The sequence below is a fragment of the Pelobates fuscus genome, chromosome 5, assembly GCF_036172605.1.
Source record: "Pelobates fuscus isolate aPelFus1 chromosome 5, aPelFus1.pri, whole genome shotgun sequence".
Classification (NCBI taxonomy): domain Eukaryota; kingdom Metazoa; phylum Chordata; class Amphibia; order Anura; family Pelobatidae; genus Pelobates; species Pelobates fuscus.
In genome coordinates, this window is record NC_086321.1 from 367,172,434 (window position 1) to 367,184,681 (window position 12,248).

At 39.7% G+C, this 12,248-nt stretch overlaps 1 protein-coding gene across 5 annotated transcripts in view; it reads right to left on the minus strand.

The window, feature by feature from the left end:
- GAS7 (growth arrest specific 7) overlaps window positions 1–12,248 on the minus strand; it is a 237,151-nt gene that overhangs the window by 143,560 nt on the left and 81,343 nt on the right. The window contains exon 1 of one of the 5 annotated variants that reach the window (XM_063456091.1): window positions 4,938–5,069. The exons of the other annotated variants lie outside the window; for them this stretch is intronic. The gene's annotated coding sequence lies outside the window, so the exon portion shown is untranslated. Of the gene's footprint in view, window positions 1–4,937; window positions 5,070–12,248 lie in introns of those variants that run through there. 5 annotated transcript variants of the gene reach the window in all.

Consider the following 12,248-nt stretch of genomic DNA (forward strand, 5'->3'; position numbering starts at 1 on the left):
ACATTAAAAGGGGTACCATAAGCACCGTAAACAATACAGCATGGTGTAGTAGTTATGGTGCCCCGAGCCCAGGCTAAGTTATTTTTACAGTTTAAAAAATATATATTGTTCTCCAGATACCGGTTGTCTAGCCCATCTTCACATATACTGATGTTAAAATATATAGAAGGCACTTAAAAAAAAAAAATGTATGTGTCGATATGTCACAAGACTTTTAGCTGCTCACCACTATCACGTGTAAACCTCAAAAACACTCTAAAAAGCTCAAAATGTATGGAATTATAGTGAAGCGCTTAAAATTTAAATGTATTTGTTTGTATTTTTAAGCGCTTCATCTTCATATATAGCTTAAGCAGAAGGTCCCACTAAGAGCTTTGTCCCTATTTAAATGGACTTCATTAGTTGAGAATGCCGGTTGATGTTCTCAGCCAATGAATTTCGCCCGTGTTTGACATCACTAATGCGTAAGTAGAAACGTCTGCTTCAATGTGTGCCCGGGGGACTCAGTTGAGACTCAAAGGCTTTGAAAAACTGTTTGACTTGGGGGATGACATCAGGGAACTTCTGGCACCATAACTACTGCTGTAGTGGTTATGGCACCTATACTATGCCTTTAACAAAAAAAATGTGTTTGTAAAGTCTGAAAAATAAAGTAAATGTAGAAATGAACACCTGTATTTAGCTCCATCCTAGAACAACGTTTCTCGATCTTGACTCCCTGTCAATCATTTTTATAAGCTTTACCCTTTGCCAATTAGGTCCCAACATCTTTAGTTTTTGTTTACCAGTTGCATTGTTGTTTTTTTGCAGATAATTATTTGTAATTATTCTGTGCAAACTATTTTTTATGTTTGTTAATTGACTGAACAAATAGCTAGCAACGCAGCAAGAAGACGATGATTAACATTTATAAGGTTATTTACTAAAGAGAAAATTGTGGGGAATTCAAAAAGATTTCAAAATTCATTTCAAATTCAAGGCCAATTTAAGTAGCCAAAATGAAAACATAGCTGAATTTCAATTTAAGTAGTCAAAATGGAGAAACGTTCCATTTCACTTTAAATTCTGCACAATACTCACTTTAGTAAAAATAGCCATGTTATTAGAATAGATACTATGTTAGGTTGTGTACAAAATATATGTAGAATTCAGGATCCAAACTGGTTTTAAAGTCTTGTATAAGGTGGGAGGAAGCAGGGTGAAAGGGGGCAGGACGTCTAGGGGAAACAGCACATGATAAAGCGACTGAATGGAAACAACTCAAAAAAATACAAAAGTAAAAATAAAAAATAAGTTAAATGTTTCCTCCTTTCTTCAGGAAACATTAATGACATAAGTGTCTGCATGTCCCATGTAGAGACTTCACTCTGTGCTCACATTGCATGAACCTATTTAATTATCTATTTTGACTTGGTAAACTATTTGTCAGAGTCTCCTGTCTGTAAAAATCAGACTGAAAAAAACAAAAACCCTTCATAGGAATAACATTTGCAGTGGAAAACACACCGCTCTGCCCAGATAAATCTCAGACTTAGAATGCTGCCAGACGCTTAGGTAAGGTGCATTCCAGTGGTTGTGGACTACTACTCCCAGGATGCTTAGGCACGGTTTATTCAAAATTTGTGGGAGCCATCGATGGCAGGGCCAAATTTACACCTCAGGTACCAGTAGACACATAATTCTCCTACCTCCCCCAGGATTTGAAGGACACACAAAAGGTTTAGGCAGTACATCTCTCGTTCCCTCTGCAAATAAAAACATTAAAACTCTACTTTTTTCTACCTGCAATAAAAACATACAAAATTATTTCTAAAAAAAAAAGTAACACATTCACACTTGAAATCAGGTTTTATCACCATGCAAGGCAACGGCCCTCTGGCAAATCCAGCCCTATTCACTGCCCGCTGAAGGTACTGGATGGCACACAGTGTATCTTAAATAATGCTGCTTAACATGCAAATCATTAAAATGTTATTTGATACAAATAATTAACAATCTGATTAAACTAAAACGACAATTGTATACGTCGTGTTGACTTGTAAATGTTATTGGATGGAAAGTCAAGGTTTTATATCATAAGGAGAGGATGTGATTTTGATGTTGACAGTACTGAACTGAAGGAGGGGGTTAGAGACACAAAGCACGCTGAATACATTTCCTCTTCCTACCAGTAATTTAGTTTATCAGCAAAGCAGAGTATGTAAGCAGTAATCATCACTGTCCAGATTAACCCATCTTCCTCTTAAGTCACGCCAGCCATGACATCATATGACACCGGCCTGACCGTTACCGAATGTGGTTTCTTTTAATACCGGACATCCCTTGGCATACACAGGTGAAGGAAACCCTGACAAATTCGGCAAATTAATACAAACAGACAGGCTTTCCCCTCGTTCCTTACTGAGAGACAAATATTATCCTCGATGACACTGAAGCAATGAATTAGGCAGAGAACTCACAAGCTTTTTAATTAGAGAATGTGGCAGCTGACCACTCATTGGGCCATCTATTATATCTATAATGAGATCCTAACTGGAGTTCTAATTTTCTCTCCCAGAATAGACTTATGATAGAGAGATTCAAGCTCCCATACTGAACAGTAGAGACTTTAGATGCGTATAGAGAGCAAACAGAGAAGTCCCATAGTGCTCAGCGGAATCATTGTTGGCAAGACTCCTACCCAATTTACAGGTCACCGGCTGAGTACGGATCGGCTGCAGTGCCCTAGCCACGTGCGGGTTGGCTGTAGTGCCCCAGCCATGTGCGGATCAGCTGCAGTACCTTTACACCAAAGTGAATTGGAACGTTAGATAACACAATGGAATCATCACCGAAAATATAATTTGATTTTTTATTTTATTTTTTTGAAACTCCACTGTAACCACTTAAAACAAATCCTCAAATAATTTCACTTCTATGAGCTTTCGCCTCAAGTGTCTCACGTCCGGTCAGGAAATGAGAAATTCTGAGAGTAGAAGGTGGTCTCCGTCGTGTTCTATTCTGCCTATAAATCATGAAAATAGGGATTTTCCTACAATGTAACCAGCAAGTTTGTTTGGAATGAGTTGTGTGACTATTACTGTGAAATTTGAAGTTTGGTTCTACTTCCTGTAGAAAACGTTTCTCTTTGTGAGACATACCATCAGAGGGGCTCTAACATGACAATTTATTTTTAACGATTCATTCTAACCTGACAGCAAGAGAAATAAAGTAACCAATATCAGCACATTGCTAATTATTCCTAGAGGAATGCTATAGTATCAGGAACATAAATGTGTATTTTTGACACTAGTGTTGGGTAGGTCACTGGTCCCCTATCAAAGCAACAATAAGGTCTCCCACACTGGTCTCGCCGTGGCGGAGATCATCAAACTTAAAGGGATACCATTGGAGTGGTCTGGGTGCCAACTCCCACTACCCTTAACCCTGCAAGAGTAATTATTGCAGTTTTCATAAACTTGCAGGGCTAAGTCCTCCTCTAGTGGCTGCCTATCAGACAGCCACTGGAGGGACTTCCGGGTTCTCAGAACACGAAAAGTGTTTTAAGCAACGCTGGATGTCCTCACGCTATGTGAGGACCTCCAGTGTAGCCGAAATCCCCATAGGAAAGCATTGCAGCGCATGCGCATTAGGTTTCCCCCGCCGGCTGAAGTTGGCGGGGGAGGAGAGTAGGCAGGGCCTGACCAGCGCAGAGGGACATTGGCGCTGGACTCCGGTAAGTCACTGAAGGGGTTTTAACCCCTTCAGCAACTTGGGATGGGGGTGGGAGGGAGAGGACCATTAAAGGTGTTACTAACCAGCAATGTAAACACTGCCTTTTCTCTGACAAGGCAGTGTTAACATTTAAAAAAGCCTGCAGGGGCCCATCCTAAGGCGCACATCGCTTTAAGCGATCAACTTAAGCCTACCCTTAAAGCACTAGATAGTATGGGGCAACGCTTACATAGTGACACGATGATGCTGCAATTATTATTATCGCACGTTTCATGTTTTGTTATATGTTTTTATTTTCTAATGCCGCTTGAGCACTCTTCTCATTGGTATAGGATGTAGCCGCATTCATTTTTGCTCTACCGACTAACCCATCCTATATTGTTAGCTTACAATATTTTTCACCGTTTCTTGATCTGAAATGTTTAATTAACCTGTTATGTTCTCATACCAAAAATGTGCAGTACTACCGCTTGCCATGTACCAATCTCTCATTAGATGTTATTGCACTATTGCTGTTGTGGCAATGAAATCACCTATGTATCACACAGAATGCACAACAAAAATAAAGAATTCAAAAAAAAAAGCCTGCAGGGATAGGGAGTAGACACCAGAACCACTACATTAAGACGGAAAAAAAACTCCCCAGCTTAACTCTGCTATTGTGACCTAAAATTTGAAATTAATTTTGAATTCCTGACAATTTAAACGTTAGTGAATAATAAAGTTATACATTAGATTCCAAATATTTGTACTGAAATAGTCAATATGTAATTAGGCTCATTACTAAAAGAAAAATGTTTAGAATAATTTATCTACAGAAGTCCCAAAGTTTTTTAAACAGCATCGAATCATTAGGAAAACATATTAAATCGAGACCTTAATTTGCTAAAATTCTGAATTCAGAGAAAATCCCAGACAAAAACACATGTAAAATGCATGATGCAGTTATTTATTAAAAGCCCTGCGTTTTATCGAAAGAGATTGCATTCCCATGCTAGAATGTTGCAATTTATGTGTGCTTGTAATAGATTTGTGAACAAATCTCTGTTAGCTACATTCTATAAAATAAGTACATGACAAACAGTGGGCTACACTAATTGTATAGCGAACAGTTATAGATTACAGAGCTGATCAGTTTTAAAAGCAAAATTGCTGGGCAATCCCATCTGCCTCAGACAGGTCCACTAGTTCTTTGGCTAATGCCACTTTTGTGGCCGTCTTACCAGAAAGAGTTGAGGAATTTGTCTCACGACTGTTGCAGGAGAATTCTTGGTCTCTGGTCCTACTAACGAGAACGGATTAGAGCACACACACACAGAGTAATAATGGGAGGAAGTGCCCAACGTGCAGACTAATGCAGCTCTCAAGGTCAACGTATGGAGCAATCAGGGGAAATCTGTTCCTTTCCTCACTTTGTCACGGGCTGCTCATTCAAACGCCACTTTGTCATTTGGGGTGGACACAACATAAAGGCTTGTTTTAATTTTTTTTTTTCCTTTTTCGGAATATTTCAATGTAACTAATTAGATCGGAGCGAGGAGGACACCATGCTACGCCCGGATTATAGCGGATGCTTTGGGCTGAATTTTAGGGAACAAAAGGCTGGTTTGTAATGTATAACCTTGGCCATGATCCGACTGCCATCTCGGCCTACAATGCCTCCAGTGTGAAACCAGCCTTTGTTTGACATATGGAATCCCGACCCACTTCCTTATGTCTAACTTAGAAATGCTACCAATTCCAAAAACATGACTGCTGAGAGTACAGGGGTCTAAAACTCCCTGCATTGAGATTTAGATTTGTATTCGGATGGGATTATGTAGAATTCATGGGTTATGCTAGGTGATTCTCTTCCTTAAAATACTGTGAACTTTGTTTTACCCAAAGACTCTGGGTTTTCCAAGTTAATGCCTGGTATTAAAGACTGGCAATTAGCGCTGGCATTGCCCAAACTTTTCACCTAGTACCACTTTAGCTGAGAGCGGATTTCACTCCTTCCATGGTTTGTTCACCTCCGAGATTGATCCCTCCTGTGCAGATTTGAGGCACTGTGCTCGGAATGTATGGAGGTGTCTGCGAAACTTATAGGGAAGAATAAAATGAGCATTATGGTCAATTCAGAAAGGAATGCAGTCTGGACAACCCTTATACGAAGCAGGACGAATTATTTTCCTTATTTTTCCATGTTTCCTAGTGTATGGTACATGTTGGTAATGTACATTGCACGGACATAGCAGACCTTAAATTGTTAGTTACATTGTTTGTTTTACCTGATTTTTTTAAATTTAGAATGCCTTACTGGACTTTATCAGGTCCCCTTTTTAAAACCTATGAAAATAAGCTGTAAACGTATCTGGAATCCAGCACCAGGTGATGCTCCCATTGCTGAACTCCACTCCCCATCTGATAAATGCTTCCCAGAGAATTTCACTGGCTCAGAGCTCTGGCCCGGGTAGGGAAAGGATGGACAGAGGGATAAAGTATTTGTTTAACCCCTTAAGGACACATGACATGTGTGACACGTCATGATCCCCTTTTATTCCAGAAGTTTGGTCCTTAAGGGGTTAAAAATGTTTTTAAAAATTCAAAAAAGCCTCTCTCTATAATAATAATAATTAAATATATATATATATAATTACATGGAGGGAGTGGACATTGAAGCTTCCCATTGCAGGTGCTCTGCCTGGAAGGAAGACGCTCATTACATCTGTTGCACGCGTATCTGTTGCACGCATACTTTTTGCACAGAACTCATATTAGGCAATTTGGAACAGAGTTCCGGGCTTTGCTAAATCACGTGTGCCGGGGGTGTAACCCTAGCCCCAGCACAAAACTTCAACTATTTCAGCTTGAAACGCTGCACATACAAATTCCGGCAACCATGACCACTTATAAAAGTAAAGGTGGTGATGGTGGTTAAAGTAACAATTTAATAAAACTGCGGAATTTAGCACAAAAAAAAAAAAAAAAGAAGCAATGGAAAAAAAAATACACAGGTTGGTTGATTTAGAGAGAGTTTTTCCACCAATTGGCTGTTTCAGCCTATATTTTGCAAAGCTGTTCCTAAATATAATGCATTTTACTTTTAACTAATAAGCTCAGCGTTGTTCTTTTAATGTTGTAATTTTGTATTTTTTTTATTTCATTCTGTTCGAGTTAGCCACAATTCCATTTTTATCTTTGACAATTCGCAAACGTGCCGATTTCATCTCTGCAAAGCACAGCCTCGTGCCTCATTTGCCGTTTAAGAATTCAGGGCTGTCTCCAGAGCTCACCTTTCGTTTACTCGTCTGTGCGAAGTTGCCAGAACACATTTTAGCTTCTACTGAAGAAGGGCAATACATTAATAAACAATGATCCTGCCAGATAATAAAATCCCATTCTGTATCTAAAAGTACACGCAACGTCTGTTTCCTGAGCAGAATGGCCTCTGCTGGAAGGCTATTCCATGCATCTACAACCTTTATTGTAGAATGTTTTTTCCCCTTGATCTTGTGGTTATGTCTGCTTCTGTTTATATCTATGTATTGCTCTGAACATTACATATTTAGGGCTTTCAGAACTTGCAACATTCATTAGTGTTTATCATAAACCCCTTTGGTATGAAGTTAGTTAAGAGGCACGTCTGCACAAATGGAAGTCCCTCCTTTCAGAATAAAATAGCACAACAGCTGGTTATGGTGTGGCTAAGCATTACTGAGAGGTTCAACAAAAAACAAAAAATAAAATCTGAAAGTTTTTATTTTGCTTAGGAGATTCTCTGCTCTCGACCACCTTATTGGGTATATTTTTCTCTCTTTATTACTCCCAAAGACCACCCCTCTGCTGAAGCCTGTCCAACGTTAGAGAGCAACTCTGGCATCCAGAGAGCTGAGACGCCGGTGGGATGGAGGTAAAGGGGGCCTTCCAGTGATGCTATTGTGTCACTGGCTGTGCCCAATGGGAGATGGGCACCCGAATACTGGCAGTTCAGCCCGACATAAATGTAAATTGGGTTGACGGACAATCATGTAAGGCCAGCCTGCAGAGAAGACAGTTCCCTGGTGTCTCCAAAAGCAGGACACCAGGTAACTAAGATGGGACAGCAGGACAGGACCTAAAAATTAAGACTGATATCGGGATGGTTGGAAGGCCTGCTGGTTGAGCAGGTTAGTCCTCTACTCTCAGATGTACAACTAATGAGACATTAAAAGGGCCAGCCTTTTCATGCATGGAGTGTCCTGATATTTCCTAAAACTCTCAAATACGGTTTAGCAACAACCAGTAAGACAGCAGCACAAAGAAACTCTTTAAGCACCATAACCACTACAATGAGCTGTATTGGTTATGGTGCTATGAGTGCCTCTTTAAAGGCTTATATTACTCTAAACTCACATCTAGAATCCCAGATGCAGGGTGAATATCTGCTATGCTATACCTTAAGGTGTAACACACATGGATAATGCAAAGGGACTTTACAGCCACTGAGATAAAGCGGACTGGGCTCCGTGTCCCTGTCCTCTTAACCCTGCAATGGAAAACACTGTTTTTTGGGTTTTTTTTTTTTACTAACTGCAAAGTTTGAATTTCAGGGTAAAATCCACCTCTAGTGGCATTTAGTGTCATAATTAAAGCCACTAGAGGTGCTTTTCCTACACCGACTATGTAAAACTCGGTCACATGATGCGAAAGCTTCATCGTAGGAAATCGTGGTGAGCACTGGGGAGCCTCGGTGCTGGAAAAGGGTAAGTAAAACTTTTTTTATGGCAAATGGGGTGGGGCAGGGACCCCATAGTTAATACAACGAGGGATGGGGGTACTAAAGCGTTAGGAATATAGGTTTGTATTCCTAACGCTAGTGTCCTTTTAAAGAGTTGAAAGTAACGTTTTCATCTGCAAAATACCTCTCGATCTCTGTCTGTTCATTCCTAGTAAAGAGACAAAACATACAGGCAGTGGGAAAGCTGGGATCTGGACATGGACTGTATACATAGTGCCAAGAGTGCCCGGTTTCCTTCCTCTCCGAAAACAATGTACAGCAATAACAAGGTTCCTAAAATGTAAACGTCATGGCCGCCCCGGTTATGACCGGTCATGGAGTCCATTAAGGACATTTTATTCCACTTACAACTTCATTAAATGTGCTGAGAAAAAAAAAAAGTTCAGGAAACCAAATGTTTCCGGGTCAGCTAATTGCAAACACCAATTTTCCTTGGATTTATATTACTTTGTGTTTATCAGAAAGGTGGCTGGAATCGCTCCTGTTCATCAGCATTTTCTCAGACTAGGGAAAATCGCAATTACTAGACTTGAAGGAAACCCAGATAGATATACAAGGAGCTCATGGCATTACGTGCTGGAGTGCTCATTATACCGTAATTACCCTTTTACCCAAAGGCAAAGACTACTCATCAAAATATGACATGGGAGCACACCAAATAAAACTCAATAGAATCTTTATTATCAATTCAGCACATAAAAAAGTAGACAAAATGACCATAAAAATATTACAAATTCCCACTTAGAAACTCAAACAGATATGATAAATACGACATGCATGGTAATATGATCAGCCATCCAGTATTTAAACTGCATCAAGTAATCCAATGTTACAAAAAAACATTACACAGAAACAGAGGGTCCAAATGTAACCAGTACCATCCAGCGGTTTTAGAACAGTTTCAGAAATACCAAAGAGCAAGCTGTGATGAGGATGTTCCCAATTGCTATTCTTCCTCCAAAATGATAGGGGACAAGCAAAGGTGCAGGGGTACAGAAATACACTACAGTAGGTTTACAAATATGAATAGAATTGGCACCAGACCTGAACTCTGTCTGACACCCCAGAGATGTAAACTTTACATGTGCCGAGTTTCATAGTGAACGCCGCACATACAGACTCCAGGCACCATGACCACTGCAAATCACTGAAGTTGTCATGGCGGTTGGAGTAACACTGACAATTTTACCCAATTGCGTTGTAAAAAAAATGTAAAAAGGAGGTGAAAATGGCCTTGCTCAAACAAACCACGTGGTCTAACCTCCTGTGTGTTAGTCTAGGAAACCCCAAGGGAGGAGTAACCTCTTATCCGATTCCAAGGTATAAAGAAAGCAATACTGTGCGTCACATCCTCTGCGTGGAGAAATAATCAGGTGGAAAAGTTGCGTTGTAAATTGCGCAACTTCCTAGATTAGTGTAGTTCACGTGCAGCCACGTCATCCTTAGTGCATTGCACAGCTTTCCGATCAGTTTTAACATAAAAGAATAGCCAAGTTGGGGGCACAGGATAGCGGGAGACATTTTTCCCAACTCCGCGTAAGTTGGCTTCGATTTTGAGAACTCACTGCTTAGTAAATAAACCCCTTCACATACTCTTACTTTATAAATAACAGAGCTGACAATCTTTCAACGGAAACACATCTTTTGCCCAAATTCAAGCTAGCAGCAGTCCAAAAAATAATGTAATAATGTGTATTTAATAATGTTTTCCCAAAGCACTGTTAATAATTGAGGTTTTAAATAGTAGCAAAACGGACAAAAAAACTAATTAAATTGTTAACTGTCGCTCTTAAAAGTTAAGATTATTGTGAGAGATGGGAAATAAAAGGTTTCCTGTAAATTTATTTTTTTTATTTATTTTTTTATGGAAAAAGGAGGAAATAGCTTTTGACCAAATTAGCAAAGTGAAGAAAACTCACCATTTCTTCCCCTTTTTACAACTTTTGTTTTTCTGATGTGCCACTGAAAATATTTTGTTTCTATGGTTTTATTTCTAAGTCTCAGAAGTGTTCAGTTTTTATACACAGTTTGACACATGATTCTAGCGATAAAGTTTAGGCAGGTTACTATGGTGACTATTAGACAATAGTGTCAATAAACCGTTCTAAAAGAGATGCACAGACAATTAATCTTTCCTGTTAAATTCGTTCTGATTGTTTCTTTGCAAACCAATATTTGTTCGGGGCGGTGGCTGTGCATTGAAAGAAGGAGTTAAATGTTATTCGACATTTTCTAGATATTTAAAAAAAATATATATTAATATCATTATAGAACCTTTAATGGCACCACAACAACGTCATCGCAATGGAGTTGTTATGGCACCTTCCTTAAGGAGTTCAACCATTTATGAATATTGTAACCCCCAACATTTGAATAAGGAACCAAATTTCTCTGCCAAGCAACTTTGGGTGAGGTATGAGGCATCAATCAGGACAACTCTGTCTGAGCTCCACTAAGCAGGCTAAACACTAGCTACCCATTCAAAAAAGGACTTGAAACTTCAGACCATCCGAGAAAGTTGTTGGGCAGAATGAACAAGCTCTGTCTTCAAAGTACGGAGTTAAAAGGGACACTATAGGCACCCAGACCACTTCAGCTCATTGACCTGTTCTGGGTGCACTGCCCCAGTCCCCTCAACCCTGCAATTGTAATTGTAATTATTGCAGTTTTTGAGAAACTGCAATAATTACTTTGAAGGGTTAACTCCCCCACTAGTGGCTGTCTCGGTTGGTTAGGCGACTTTTGGTTGCCTAACTGACGCTGGCCATCCTCACGCTCTGCATAAGGACATACAACTTAATCCCAAAACCCCATAGGAAAGCGTTATACAGAGTTTTCCAGTGGGGGAAATCCTAATGCGAAGGCGACTCTTGCCGTGCATGTGCATTAGGTCTCCCCCGGCCGCTAACGTCAGCATAAGAGGATCACAAGCCAAGCCTGAACCAGCGCCGTGGAATCAGGTAAGTAATGAGGGGGTTTTCACCCATTCAGCACCATGAGGGAGGGAGGATACAAGGGGGGGGGGGGTTAACGGTTTAACCACTTAAGTATACATTATCTTTCACTAGTATATCCTACTGTCTCTATTAGATTTCTATAGAGATAACATACAGCCAATCTCTCCATTACTTCCCAGTGCCATGCCATACACTCACACAATTTATTAATCTCATCTTGGTTGGGAAGGTCCATTATAAATTAATGCCAAAGTTAGTACTAATCTTGCCAAGCTAACCAAACTTTCAGGGACAGCAGGAATCATGGGAAATGTGAGAATAGTTGCATACGAAGTAGGAAAAGACGGAAGCTCACATAACCCATTTCAGCCAGAAAATGTTCGATATTAAATCTCTATTTTGCCCATGATAAAACCATGTACAACCATAGTTTTGACTTTAACAAATACACTATTAAGTCGCACACAGGATTGTACCATATTTAATTTAAAGCCAAACTATAAAAAGAAAAAAAATCAAAGATCAAGTAGAGTCTGAAGACTTATCTCTGGAGGAGATAAAAACAGCTTGGATCAATCTTTCTTACTCTGACCAAAGATTATTTATGTCAGATTTTGTTTAAGGTAATAGGTGTCAGAAAGCTAAATTTATATCGGACATGATAACATTTACACCGCTCCTCCCCGCACTGACAGAGTCGAGGAAGCCAACTTACATTTATTTGTTTACTGTAATTTCTTGAGAGCTAATTAGAAATGGCTCCCTCTTAATTGGAGTATTTATGTGACAGAGAGAGCAGCTGTCTGCTAACTCAAAGT